This window comes from Lagenorhynchus albirostris, chromosome 16 (genome assembly GCF_949774975.1).
Source record: "Lagenorhynchus albirostris chromosome 16, mLagAlb1.1, whole genome shotgun sequence".
Classification (NCBI taxonomy): Eukaryota; Metazoa; Chordata; class Mammalia; order Artiodactyla; family Delphinidae; genus Lagenorhynchus; species Lagenorhynchus albirostris.
In genome coordinates this window covers 54,660,343-54,673,075 of record NC_083110.1, presented here as the reverse complement: position 1 = coordinate 54,673,075, position 12,733 = coordinate 54,660,343, and the positions used below count along the sequence as shown (strand labels likewise).

General features: G+C 36.9%; 1 protein-coding gene across 2 annotated transcripts in view; it reads right to left on the bottom strand.

The window, feature by feature from the left end:
• The window catches only part of R3HCC1L (R3H domain and coiled-coil containing 1 like), a 93,638-nt gene that overhangs the window by 63,087 nt on the left and 17,818 nt on the right, over window positions 1–12,733 (bottom strand). For both annotated transcript variants that reach the window (XM_060126475.1, XM_060126474.1), the window contains exon 2: window positions 5,030–5,138. The gene's annotated coding sequence lies outside the window, so the exon portion shown is untranslated. The remainder of the gene's footprint in view (window positions 1–5,029; window positions 5,139–12,733) is intronic.

The following is a 12,733-nucleotide window of genomic DNA, read 5'->3' as shown; positions in this document are numbered from 1 at the left end:
GAAGAACCTCACCAGGTGTCAGGAGAGGAATTCCCTCTCTTCTATTCCCCGTAAGAATAATCTCTATACTTCTTCCTGCCAACTCCCCTGACCATTTGAAAAGTTACCTTTCTCTACATACTTCCCTTTCTCCAGAGGCACATGGGAACATGGGAACAATGACCAGTGAAACTGATGACACAGTTCCTAGACTGCAGAAGCCTTCAAAGCAGAATATAGAGTACACTTTCAAATCTGAATCTAAAAAGAAAAGAAACTTGTACATAAAATACCTGCTGCAGAAGGTATTTTCAGATGTCATCTTAAACAGAATATAACAGTTACAGTATTTTAATATTAGTCTGCTTCAGACATTTACAGCCTTTGCCTCTGTGCATGCAGTTGAACAAAGAATATAGCTTGCATAACTGGAAGAAACATTTCACAAAAAATCTGAGTATCAAGACAATGAAAGATGATTGTCTGGATAGATGATTCCAACGGGATCTTGAGGGCCCCAAAATATGTAAACAAACTATGGCATGAAAAGGTTTTTCTTACAACATAACACAATTCACGCTCCCAACTTATTTTACACTCCACTGGCCACAGTCGCCATGCATTGGCACCAACTGATTTCATGCTTTACAGGCTGGGAAACAGTCCGCAACTTAGTCTCTTTCACACTCCACTGATGTGGTAACCCCATGGTTCACCAACTTAAGTGTTCCAAATTTAATGTTTGCATCTACTGTTGACCACCTCAAAAGGTAGTCAGATCAAAGCTTTAATATAACTGAACAACAGCAATATAATATGTAACAGAAATGTAGAGAGAAAAGTCTGCTACCTGCTCTGTATATATACCTGGTGGTAGGGAGGAGAGAGGAAAACTCCCTCCTAAAATTTCTTTCCCTCACTATACATCTGGAGGTTGGTCTGTCCTTCTAGACTTATTTGAAATTAGTTCCTCTCCTGGGTTGCATTGATATCCTATACTTGACAATAAAAGAGTTGAAATGAATAAGGCTTTCAGGGCTGTGCCTCAAACCTGACATACATTAAGCTTGATTTTTTTTCCCCTTTAGGATTCACAAACTAAAGCTAATAAACCATTAAGTAAATTTTGAAAGTAGAGACTACTAGGCTTAATCTGTGCTAAGTGTCTTATATATGTTATCTCATTGGACCCCAAGTACATACTAAGAGGTAGCTATTATTTTCCCAATTTTACAGATGAGAAATCTGAAACTTACTTAAGATCACACAGCTTCCAAGTGTTAGTTAGGATTTCGAAGTCCCTGCACTTAACTACTACAGTAGACTAGAATACATGCCTTCTAAAAAATGGGGTAAAACAAAGCATAGCACAGTTTTAAAAGACAGAAATACCAAAGTGCAATAATAACAAAAGAGAATAATTGTAAAGGAGATGGAGTACTTATGTTAGAGATATAGTTACAACAACTCTATGTCTCCTTCCTCTTTGTAGCTACAGTACCAAGTGTGAAAGCCAAATGTGGCTAAGAAACTGAGACACCAAAAGAAGCAAGCTTCATTCTAAAGCAGGCAAAGAAAACATCAGATAATTAATAAAAGCTTCTCTTATACGCAGATTGAAAGTTTACTAATTAGAGTTTCAAGAATAACAAACAATTATCTTAGAATACAGTGATATCTTCAGAGAACTGCCCCTTTAAGGATCAGGAAGACTGTACAGAGTGCTACAAAAGGTTTTCAAAGTAGAATAATCCACTGAACAAACATGGCTCAGGTACTAAATCCTATTCTAATCTATTATTTTTATGATACAAAAAGCAAGATAAATGTTAAAGGTTGGTAAAAGCTAACAATAGGTGATGGTATTTTCTTGTAGCAAACAAATATTTATTAAGTGCACATATTGTACTGAGACCTATGCTGGGACAGTGGAAACTGTAAAGTTGGACCACAGGTAAGAACATGGTTTGAACCACATGAATAATGTAGCCTCCTCTTTAAGTTATCTCTACTTAATTGGGAAGATAAGAAATTTTAGAAAAACAAAAAAAGTTGTTTTAAGGTAGTATATAATTGCCAAACAAAGAGAAAAGTTGTAAATGATAAAAAGAGAGCTATCACTTAGGGCCTGGAATAGCTGAAGAAGATGTCATAAGGTAGGAGGAACTGGAAGCTGGTATGTAGACTGAGAATTGAAGGGAGATATTCCAAGTAAAAGGAATAGCCTGAACAATTTGAAGACGCAGTAAGCAAAAAGCATTATTTTGGGACTTCCCTGGTAACACAGTGGTTAAGAATCCACCTGCCAATGCAGGGCACACGGGTTTGAGCCCTGGTCTGGGAAGATCCCACATGCCGCCGAGCAACTAAGCCTGTGTGCCACAACTACTGAGCCTGCGTGCCACAACTACTGAAGCCCACGCACCTAGAGCCCGTGCTCCACAACAAGAGAAGCCACTGCAATGAGAAGTCTGCACACCGCAACAAAGAGTAGCCCCCGCTCGCGGCAACTAGAGAAAGCCTACGTGCAGCAATGAAGACCCAACGCAGCCAAACATAAATAAATTAAAAAAATAAATTTTTTTTAAAAAAGCATTATTTTGGAGACAGCTATAGAAACTACTAGAGCCAAGGTTCAATATAGGAAAGTGTGGAACATTCTGCCAGAAAGATTGTTTTCAGCCTGGAGGGCCTTCAACACTAGGTTTAGACATTCAGTACCCCAAGCAATGGAGAGTCAAGTCTAGACCATACAGACAATTCCTGAGAAGTGATACTATTACTGTGTCTCTAGTTCTCCATACCTTCCCTTACACCATGTGCCCATTCATTTACCCTGTCATCTTTTTTAATAGGTACCATCAGGTAAATGTGATGAGACAGCACACAATGTTAACACTGACATTTCTCTTATGCTTGCTTAACCCGATGGTATCAATGAGCAAGTGTAACATTTAACCAAAACCCAGAAACAGGATCAACAGGAGGGATGGGCTCCAAAACAATGTGCCCCAAGTCTAATCCCATACTCAGTAACAAACATTACATCTAGGGGAGCAATCAAATACACTTATTTTGTATAGCCATTCTCAGAACCAGAGAAAGAACTGAACCAAAGCCTGCCCCACATTATATTCTACTCCACAATCCAAATAATACCCAGAAACTCATGCCTTGATACCTGATGAAGACTCCTATAGTTGGCCAAGTGTTTCTGAAACAAATAGCTGGTGATATATGTTTCTGTGTATAAAATCTAATAAACAAATAAGTAACAGGATATACATTTGTCTGAGATAAAAGCCCAGTCATTCTGGATCTAGATATGGTAACTGGCCTTACTACCATTGTAACAGTTCCTAGAAAAGATAAGACCCATCCCCATTACACTGATTTTTATAGTTTCATTTTCCAGCATGAAGTGATATTTCTAGTCTCTTCAAAACTTTTCAATCCATCCAATCCCTACTCTCATCAATAGAACATCTAACCTTACAGTTTTGAAGACAGAATGAAACAATAACAGCTTGAAAGGAAAAGTAAAACACACTACTTCTACCCCACCAAAACCAACTCCAGCTGTTCGTTTCACAATTGTATCAGCAGAGCTAACAAGGAGAATAGCTACCATTCTAATTGCCCACAGAACCTGAGATGCTCTGCTCTTCTCTCATTTCTCCCCCTTCCCATCTCCTCTGTAACTTGCACACGACCACCTCACTCTGCTGTCCATCCTCCCCAACTGCTGCCCAACAATTCACAGGCTGCCACAGATTGTCAGCACTGTGTTTGGGGACTTGAGAATTACCCCTGTGGGACAGCGCAGTGTGTTAGGACAGCATTTGCCTGGACACAATGTCGCTCTTTATAGCCAGTTGCAAATTAGTTTCTTCTTAAAAAAAAATAATACTCTCAATAAGACAGGTACAAGGAGATTTTAAATAACCAAGATTAAAACTCACTTGGTTTGCTCTGAGATCTGGGCCGTTTCAGAGTCAGGTACAATAAAATCCCATGCCTCTACTCACACGAGCCATGCACATCATCTAGGAACATCTGAAGTCAGCTTTCCAATGCTAACAGAAGCAAAGAGGCTACCAAAAAACATATCAAAGGAGAATCTTCCTTCCCCTCTTTTCTGTGCCTATGGCTCCTCATCCTTAAATTTTATCTGACAGTACTTTGTTTTAAGCTCAGCTCTCAATATTAACATTAAAAGGAAATTCTGGAAATCACCAGTATCGTTTCATTATAGTTTCCATCCAATTCTTTGCCATGTGCTTCAGCAGCACACAAGTACAGTCATCTTCTGACAGTTGCTGTGCCTGACCCTCTGAAAAATCCTTCATCCTATATATCAGCTTCCCGGTTGCCACTGGCTACACATGAGAGTCAGAAGCTGGAACAGACTGAAAAGATCATCAGAGGATGTGGGGAAGAAAAACCTCTCACAAAACAGCAGGTCATATCAACTTAAGTCTTCTTAGAAAAAGGAATTAATTAAAAATAAACACCTATAGAGTAATATTTTAAAAATTAAAATCAGTTTTACTAGTTATCTAATTAGTTTTCATTTCTAAGTTCTTTGATAGCATTACTCATTCTGCTTTATTATGCTGTACTGAGGATTTAATTGCCCATCTAGTCTTCCCGAATCAGTTCATCAAACCTCTACAATAAAACTGCATCTTTGCTGCTCCCTAACTGAACTACAGGGAAGCTAGAGCTGGACAGGAAGGATGTTAATTCTCAGTTCTTACAGTAGAAAGAGACTGAAAAGAGCAAAGATAGTAATTCAACTTTGAGAAATAATTCCAATATTTAACCAGCCCCTGTTCTCTCTACAACAAAACTAAAATTTAAGAAAGACAGTAAACAGAAGCAAGAATATCTTCAAAAGACCCTGAACGCCTTTCAGGATATTGCCACTTTCAAACTTGTTTTACATAAGAGTTACAAAATAAAATGACACTTAAAAAACAAAATATAAGCAAACAGAGTAAATAAACAATATTTCTAAAATATACATAAGTATAGTTAACTGACTTACCAAATAAGTGACATTTATTTTTTGAATAATAAAACTCTAGAACGTGCAGATAGACCGTGTCTGAGGTAAATGGTACAAAAAGTTCCCTTCTGACAGATAGCAGCCTCACCTGGAAAATAACAGTAATAAAAATTATTTTTATAAAAATATGTAGTTATCACTTCTTTGACACCTGTCTGTGCATTTAACTTTCATGATCTCATTTCATGAATACTAACAGTTTAACACAATGATTTACCATAGAAAGTGCATTGAAAATAAACACACACTTTTTAGAAGCTCAACAACAAAACAGAATAAGGAAATGTCATCTTCTCTCATTCTCAGTCCTCTGAGAACTAGTCTGAGGGGGACAAAACATCTAACTGCCATCAAAAAAAGAGAGAGAGAGATAAGAAAATAATACAAATGATCAAAACACAAAAAGATGTTCAACTTCTAGTCATTACTATAGTTCTAACTTTTAGGATGGCACATGGTGGATGTTCAATAAGAATATGCTGAGTGGGGCTTCCCTGGTGGCGCAGTGGTTGAGAGTCCGCCTGCCGATGCAGGGGACACCGGTTCGTGCCCCGGTCCGGGAAGATCCCACATGCCGTGGAGCGGCTGGGCCCGTGAGCCATGGCCGCTGAGCCTGCGCGTCCGGAGCCTGTGCTCCGCAACAGGAGAGGTCACAACAGTGAAAGGCCCACATACCGCAAAAAAAACAAAACAAAACAAAAAAAACAAACAATATTTTGAGTGGATGGCTGGATGGATGAATAAAAAATAAAACTTATCAGTTAGCAAAGAAAAAATAAATCACATCAGTTAGCAAAGAAATCCAAAATAAATATATTATTTTACCCATCAAACTGGTAAAGATGAAAAAAAGAGCAATAAGGTCCTGTTTTGGTAAGTACAGACTAAACAGGACTCCACACTGTTCATGGAGGTACACATTTTATTAATGTAGAAAGCATTTTAACAATATTTCAAAATCTTTTATATATCAAAGGACCTTTGGACCAGGCAATTCTCCTTCAAAGAATGTGTCATAAGGAAATAACTGGATTTCTACAGGATACTTATTCCACAACTATTTATAATAGTGAAAAATTATAAATAACTTTAATGTCCATCTATATGGGCCAGGTTAAATTATGGTACATTTATACTATGGAAAACAATACAGACATTAAAAAGAATAATGTGGGGCTTCCCTGGTGGCACAATGGTTAAGAATCCGCCTGCCAATGCAGGAGACACGGATTCAAGCCCTGGTCCGGGAAGATCTCACATGCCGCTGAACAACTAAGCCCGTGTGCCACACTATTGAAACCCGTGCGCCTACAGCCTGTGCTCCCAACAAGAGAAGCCACCACAATGAGAAGCCTGCACACCACAACGAAGAGTAGCCCCCACTCGCCGCAACCAGAGAAAAGCCCGCGTGCAGCAACAAAGACCCAACACAGCCAAAAATAAAATAAGTAAAATAAATTTATTTCAAATAAAAGAATAATGTAGTTCTACAAATATTGGCATAAAAATCTACAAATCATATTAATAAGTTTTTAAGAAATGGAGAATTTGACAAGAAGTGTTCAAAAACAATATAAAGAAAACTTTAAAACATTCCTGAAAGACAAAAAGTAGATTTGAACAAATGGAAAGATATTCCTCATTCTTGGATGGAAAACTCAACATCATAAAGATGTCAGTTCTTCCTAAATTAATTTATAAATGTAATGTAATCCCAATAAAAATCTCAGTATGAGCAAGCTTTTTTACAGAGACAGACAGCTGATACTAAAATTCAACAGAAAAATAAACTTGTAAGAATAGCCAATAAAACATAAAAAATTTTAAAGCTGGCCCTTGATATACTATCAAGCCTCTATAATTAAAAGTGTGATAATGATGCAGGAATAAACAAACTGGTATAAAAGAACAGAAGTCCAGAAATAAACTCAATGGAAACTTAATATAGGATAAAGGTGGCATTTCAAGATATTGGGCAAGATTGTACTTTTTAAAGAAAATATGTTGAAACAAGTAATTAGCATCTAGAAAAAGATTAGTAACTCATACATTATGCATTAGAATAATTCCAAATGAATCAGGGATCCAAATGTAACAACTAAAACCATACAAGTACTAGAAGAAAACGTGTGTGAATTCCTCTTTACCCTGGGTAAAGGGAAAGGTTTTCTAATTATAACCCAAAATTCAGATGCAACAAAAGACTGAAAAATTGGACCACATAAAAGCTCAAACACATGCACAGATGCACAGACACACAGACACAGACACACACACACAGTAAAAGACAACTGACAAACTGGGAGAAAAATATGTGCAACATATATCACTATAAACAGCTAATATACCTAATATATATATATTTATTTATATATATATATTTTTAAAGACACTTAAAAATTGAGGGAGAAAACATCAAAAACCTGATAGAAAAATGAATTTAAAAATACAAGACAATTCACACAAAAAGATATTAAAATGGCCTTTATATATTCTATGAAAAGATCATTAACTACTACTAAGTGAATATTAAAACTGTATCGAGATACTATCTCGAAATATAAACAGGTTAGCAAAAATTTAAAAGCATACCAACATACTCTGACGATGAGGCTGTGGGAAAACTCATGCACTGCTGGTGGGAATTCAAATTCGTACAACCCCTACAGAAAGGGGTTTAGTAATACTTAAGAAAACTATATTTGCTTTTAAACTTTTGACCCAACTCTCCTATTTTAGGGATTTACCCAAACATACATTTCCAATGTACAAAAATATATATAAACAAGGTTCGTACTGCAGCAATGTTCATAAATTCAAAATACTGGAAATGGCCATAGAGAATGGTTAACATCCTCACAATAGAGTACTATGCAACCCTAAGAGGGAGGAAAAGACAAAGGGAGGGAGGGAGGGAGGGCAAGCTCTACAAATTGATATGGAATGGATACCAAAATATATTTAAGTGAAATGTTAAATTAAAAAAGCAAATTACAAAAGACTATCCATAGTATGCTAAATTTTGTGTAAAAAGTTAAGAAATAAGAAAATAAACGTGTATCTCCTCATTCCTGGGGGAAAAACACACAAGAAGGATAATTCAGAGAAAGATAAGATTGGTTACCTATAGAGGATGGGTGGAAACAGGGTGAAAAGGAAGAAGAAATGGGTGACAATGCTTTGAGTATATATATACATATATTTTAATACAATTCTGACTTTTGGAACCATATTAATGTTTCACATGCTCAAAAATAAATAAGATCAATTAGGATGGGGAGAAAAACTTAGAATACAATAGAAATGAACTGTATTTCAAATAACTAACATAACCACGTTATAGGAAGAATGTTGGGGAGAGAAAACTAATCCAAGTAACTTCTGAACATGGTTTCTTGCTCAGTGATGTCCAACAGAGAGACAATGGATGCCACATATGAAATTTAATATTTTCTAGTAGCCACATTAAAATAAAAATAGGTAAAATTAATTTTATAAATTTATTTTACCTAACATATCTAAAATATTTCAACATATAACCACCATATTATTTAAATATTAATGAGGTATTTCACATTTCTTATTTCCTACTAACTTTACAAACTGTGTACAGTTCACACTCACAACACATCTCAATTCATGTGGTTAGTGGCTACTTTATTGGCCAGTGGAGATTTAGACTATATGCCCATAGGGTACAGGAAAAAACTATAAACAAATATTGAACTCTACTTACTAGGTGTCTTTTAAGTAGTGGTATGAGCTAGCAATTCTTAAACTATTTTCTGGTATTCCAGGATTAGGCCAATAAGTAAAAACATGAATAATGGGGGCAGGTTTCTCACTTTTGGAACAGGGAGTTATAAATACAGAATGAATAAACCCTGTAGTGTTGGACTGGAATCAGAGGTATCAATATAAACTCATTGCTTTCAGTAGACAGATGAAGATGTATATGAGCGTGAGTGGACACACACACATATCACATATTTCTATTTCCTAGATGTCTACTGAAAGGGCCTAAAGGCAATGATACTGACACCCAGCAGCACTGTCAATGGACATCTAGAGTCCAGTACCTGGCTTATAGAGCCATTCTCTACTAAAACAAACCAGAGCTCTTTGAGGAAATAACTTATTGCAGGACTCAGGCTGGAAGAGTGCAAGATAAGCCTAGAACATCTTGTAGTAAAAAGTGAGGAAGTGCTCCAAGAATGACAAGGGCAAGGCAAAAGGAGACAGGAATCAGCCTGAATGGGGCTCCCACTGGCCAAATCAGGAACAGCGTCAAAATAAATAATGAAATAAAGTATTATAAATAAGTGTATTAGACATGATGGAATTAGAAAATCGCCATTTAGGAACCATCATGAAAATGATTCAGGCAGAAATCACCAATGGATACTAAAGTTAGTGAGTAAAAGTTCAAGGAGTAACAGGATATTTATAAAATCTCAAAGTATTTTTGCAAAGATGCCTCAAAATTACAAACAAAATGTCAATGCACTTAATCCCACTGAACTGTATACTTAAAACTGGTTAAAGTGATAGTTTCTGGCCTTACATTTCGGTCTTTAATCCATTTTGAGCTTATTTTTGTGTATGGTGTTAGGGAGTGTTCTAATCTCATACTTTTACAGGTACCTGTCCAGTTTTCCCAGCACCACTTATTGAAGAGGCTGTCTTTTCTCCACTGTATATTCTTCCCTCCTTTATCAAATATAAGGTGACCATATGTGTGTGGGTTTATCTCTGGGCTTTCTACCCTGTTCCGTTGATCTATATTTCTGTTTTTGTGCCAGTACCAAACTCTTAGAGGAAAACATAGGCCGAACACTCTATGACATAAATCACAGCAAGATCCTTTTTGACCGACCTCCTAGAGAAAGGGAAATAAAAACAAGAGTAAACAAATGGGACCTAATGAAACTTAAAAGCTTTTGCACAGCAAAGGAAACCATAAACAAGACCAAAAGACAATCCTCAGAATGGGAGAAAATATTTGCAAATGAAGCAACTGACAAAGGATTAATCTCCAAAATTTATAAGCAGCTCATGCAGCTCAATATCAAAAAAACAAACAACCCAATCCAAAAATGGGCAGAAGACCTAAATAGACATTTCTCCAAAGAAGATATACAGATTGCCAACAAACACATGAAAGAACGCTCAACATCATTAATCATTACAGAAATGCAAATCAAAACCACAATGAGATATCATCTCACACCGGTCAGAATGGCCATCATCAAAAAATCTAGAAACAATAAATGCTGGAGAGGGTGTGGAGAAAATGGAACACTCTTGCACTGCTGGTGGGAATGTAAATTGATACAGCCACTATGGAGAACAGTATGGAGGTTCCTTAAAAAACTACAAATAGAACTACCATATGACCCAGCAATCCCACTACTGGGCATATACCCAGAGAAAACCATAATTCAAAAAGAGTCATGTACCAAAATGTTCATTGCAGCTCTATTTACAATAGCCAGGAGATGGAAGCAACCTAAGTGTCCATCGACAGATGAATGGATAAAGAAGATGTGGCACATATATACAATGGAATATTACTCAGCCATAAAAAGAAACGAAATTGAGTTATTTGTAGAGAGGTAGATGGACCTAAAGTCAGTCATACATAGTGAAGTAAGAAAGAGAAAAACAAATACCGTATGCTAACATATATATGGGATCTAAGAAAAAAAAAAAAGGTCATGAAGAATCTAGGGGTAAGATGGAAATGGAGATGCAGACCTACTAGAGAATGGACTTGAGGATGTGGGGAGGGGGAAGGGTAAGCTGTGACAAAGTGAGAGAGTGGCATGGACATATATACACTACCAAACGTAGAATAGATGGCTAGTGGGAAGCAGCCGCATAGCACAGGGAGATCAGCTCGGTGCTTGGTGACCACCTAGAGGGGTGGGATAGGGAGGGTGGGAGGGAGGGAGACGTAAGAGGGAAGAGATGTGGGAACGTGTGTATATGTATAACTGATTCACTTTGTTATAAAGCAGAAACTAACACACCATTGTAAAGCAATTATACTCCAATAAAGATGTTAAAAAAATAATAAATTAAAAAAATGTTAAAGTGATAAAATTTTGTTATGTATATTTTACCACCAAGAAAAATTATAAAAGGAAAAATAGTGGAAAACCTGGCAGATACTACCTTAATGAAGTGATCCAAGATCACATTACTAATATTTCAACATCCTGTGCCTCCTGACATGATGCCCTGAGAAGCATAACATTACTCCTGTGGTACTCGTGCCAGAAATGAGAAAACAGCAGATATACCCAAATTACAAGCATTTTACAAATTAACTGGCCTGTACTCTTCAAAAATGTCAATTTCATGCAAAAACAAAGACTGAGGAAATGTTCCAGATTAAAGGAAACTAAAGAGACATGACAACTGAATACACTTCATGAGCCAGAATTTCCTTCTGCTATAAAACAGTACATTATTGGGACAATGAGTGAAATGTGAAAAAGTCTGTGGACTTCATAATAATATTAAATCAATGTTAATTTCCTGATTTTGACAACTGTACTGTGCATTCATACAAGAATGTCCTTGTTTTTAGAAAATGCACTCTGAAGTATTTAAGTATACAGGGGAATATATCTGTACCTTACTCTCAAACAGTTCAAGAAACAAATATTGCAGGTTGGGGGGAAGAGACAGAGAAAGGAAATACAGTAAAGTGGCAACATTTGGGGTATCTGGGTAAATTTTTTGTTCATTCTTGTAATTTTCTGTAGTGTGAAATAATGTCAACATGAATTAAACAGAAGAAAGATGTTAGCACAGTACTTGGCACATAAATCAAATACATAAATCAAAACAAAGAAAGACACGGGATATGGAAAACAGGATATCCAACACAAGAGAGAAGTGAAGGAATATTGGTGAATGGGAATTCCAGGATGCTAACTGTGAACTAGAAGTAGAATGCAACCATTTCAGATTAAAGCTTTGCGACAGAGACAGGCATGTTGAAGGCAGTCATCCCCAGGCTCTCCGCCATAGTACCATCTTTTTAATACAACACAACTACTAGAGGATGTGCTCCACTCAAGCAAGAGGGTAAATGAAGAATGAAGAAGATAAGAGTTCCAACAATATTGGGAATCATATCCAAAACAGAGAAAAGTCTAAGGATGACAACAAAGGAAAATCATCCCAGGAAAAGAGCTGTGCAGCAGGCCCAAAGAGTAGGCTCAGACAGGAGGACAAAGAAAGTCTCCAGAAGAGAAATTTCCAAGAATTTTTTTAAAAAAGAAAGAAAATTTGAAATGACAGATTACTGTTACTGACCTTGTGGAAAACTGCACTTAGAGGCCACTATTTAAGACACTATAAGCAAATAAAATTTGCACAGACATAATGTAAACACAACATTAACTATTTGATTTAACCAAATATTGTAACAGAAACTGCGAGGCCAGGGGAGGAGTAGCAGTGGTGATTGTGGTTTAAGAACAATAAAACTGGGCTTCCCTGGTGGCACAGTGATTAAGAATCCGCCTGCCAAGGCAGGGGACACGGGCTCGAGCCCTGGTCTGGGAAGAACCCACATGTCACGGAGCACCTAAGCCCGTGCGTCACAACTACTGTATCTGTGCTCTAGAGCCCGTGAGCCACAACTACTGAGCCTGCGTGCCACAACTA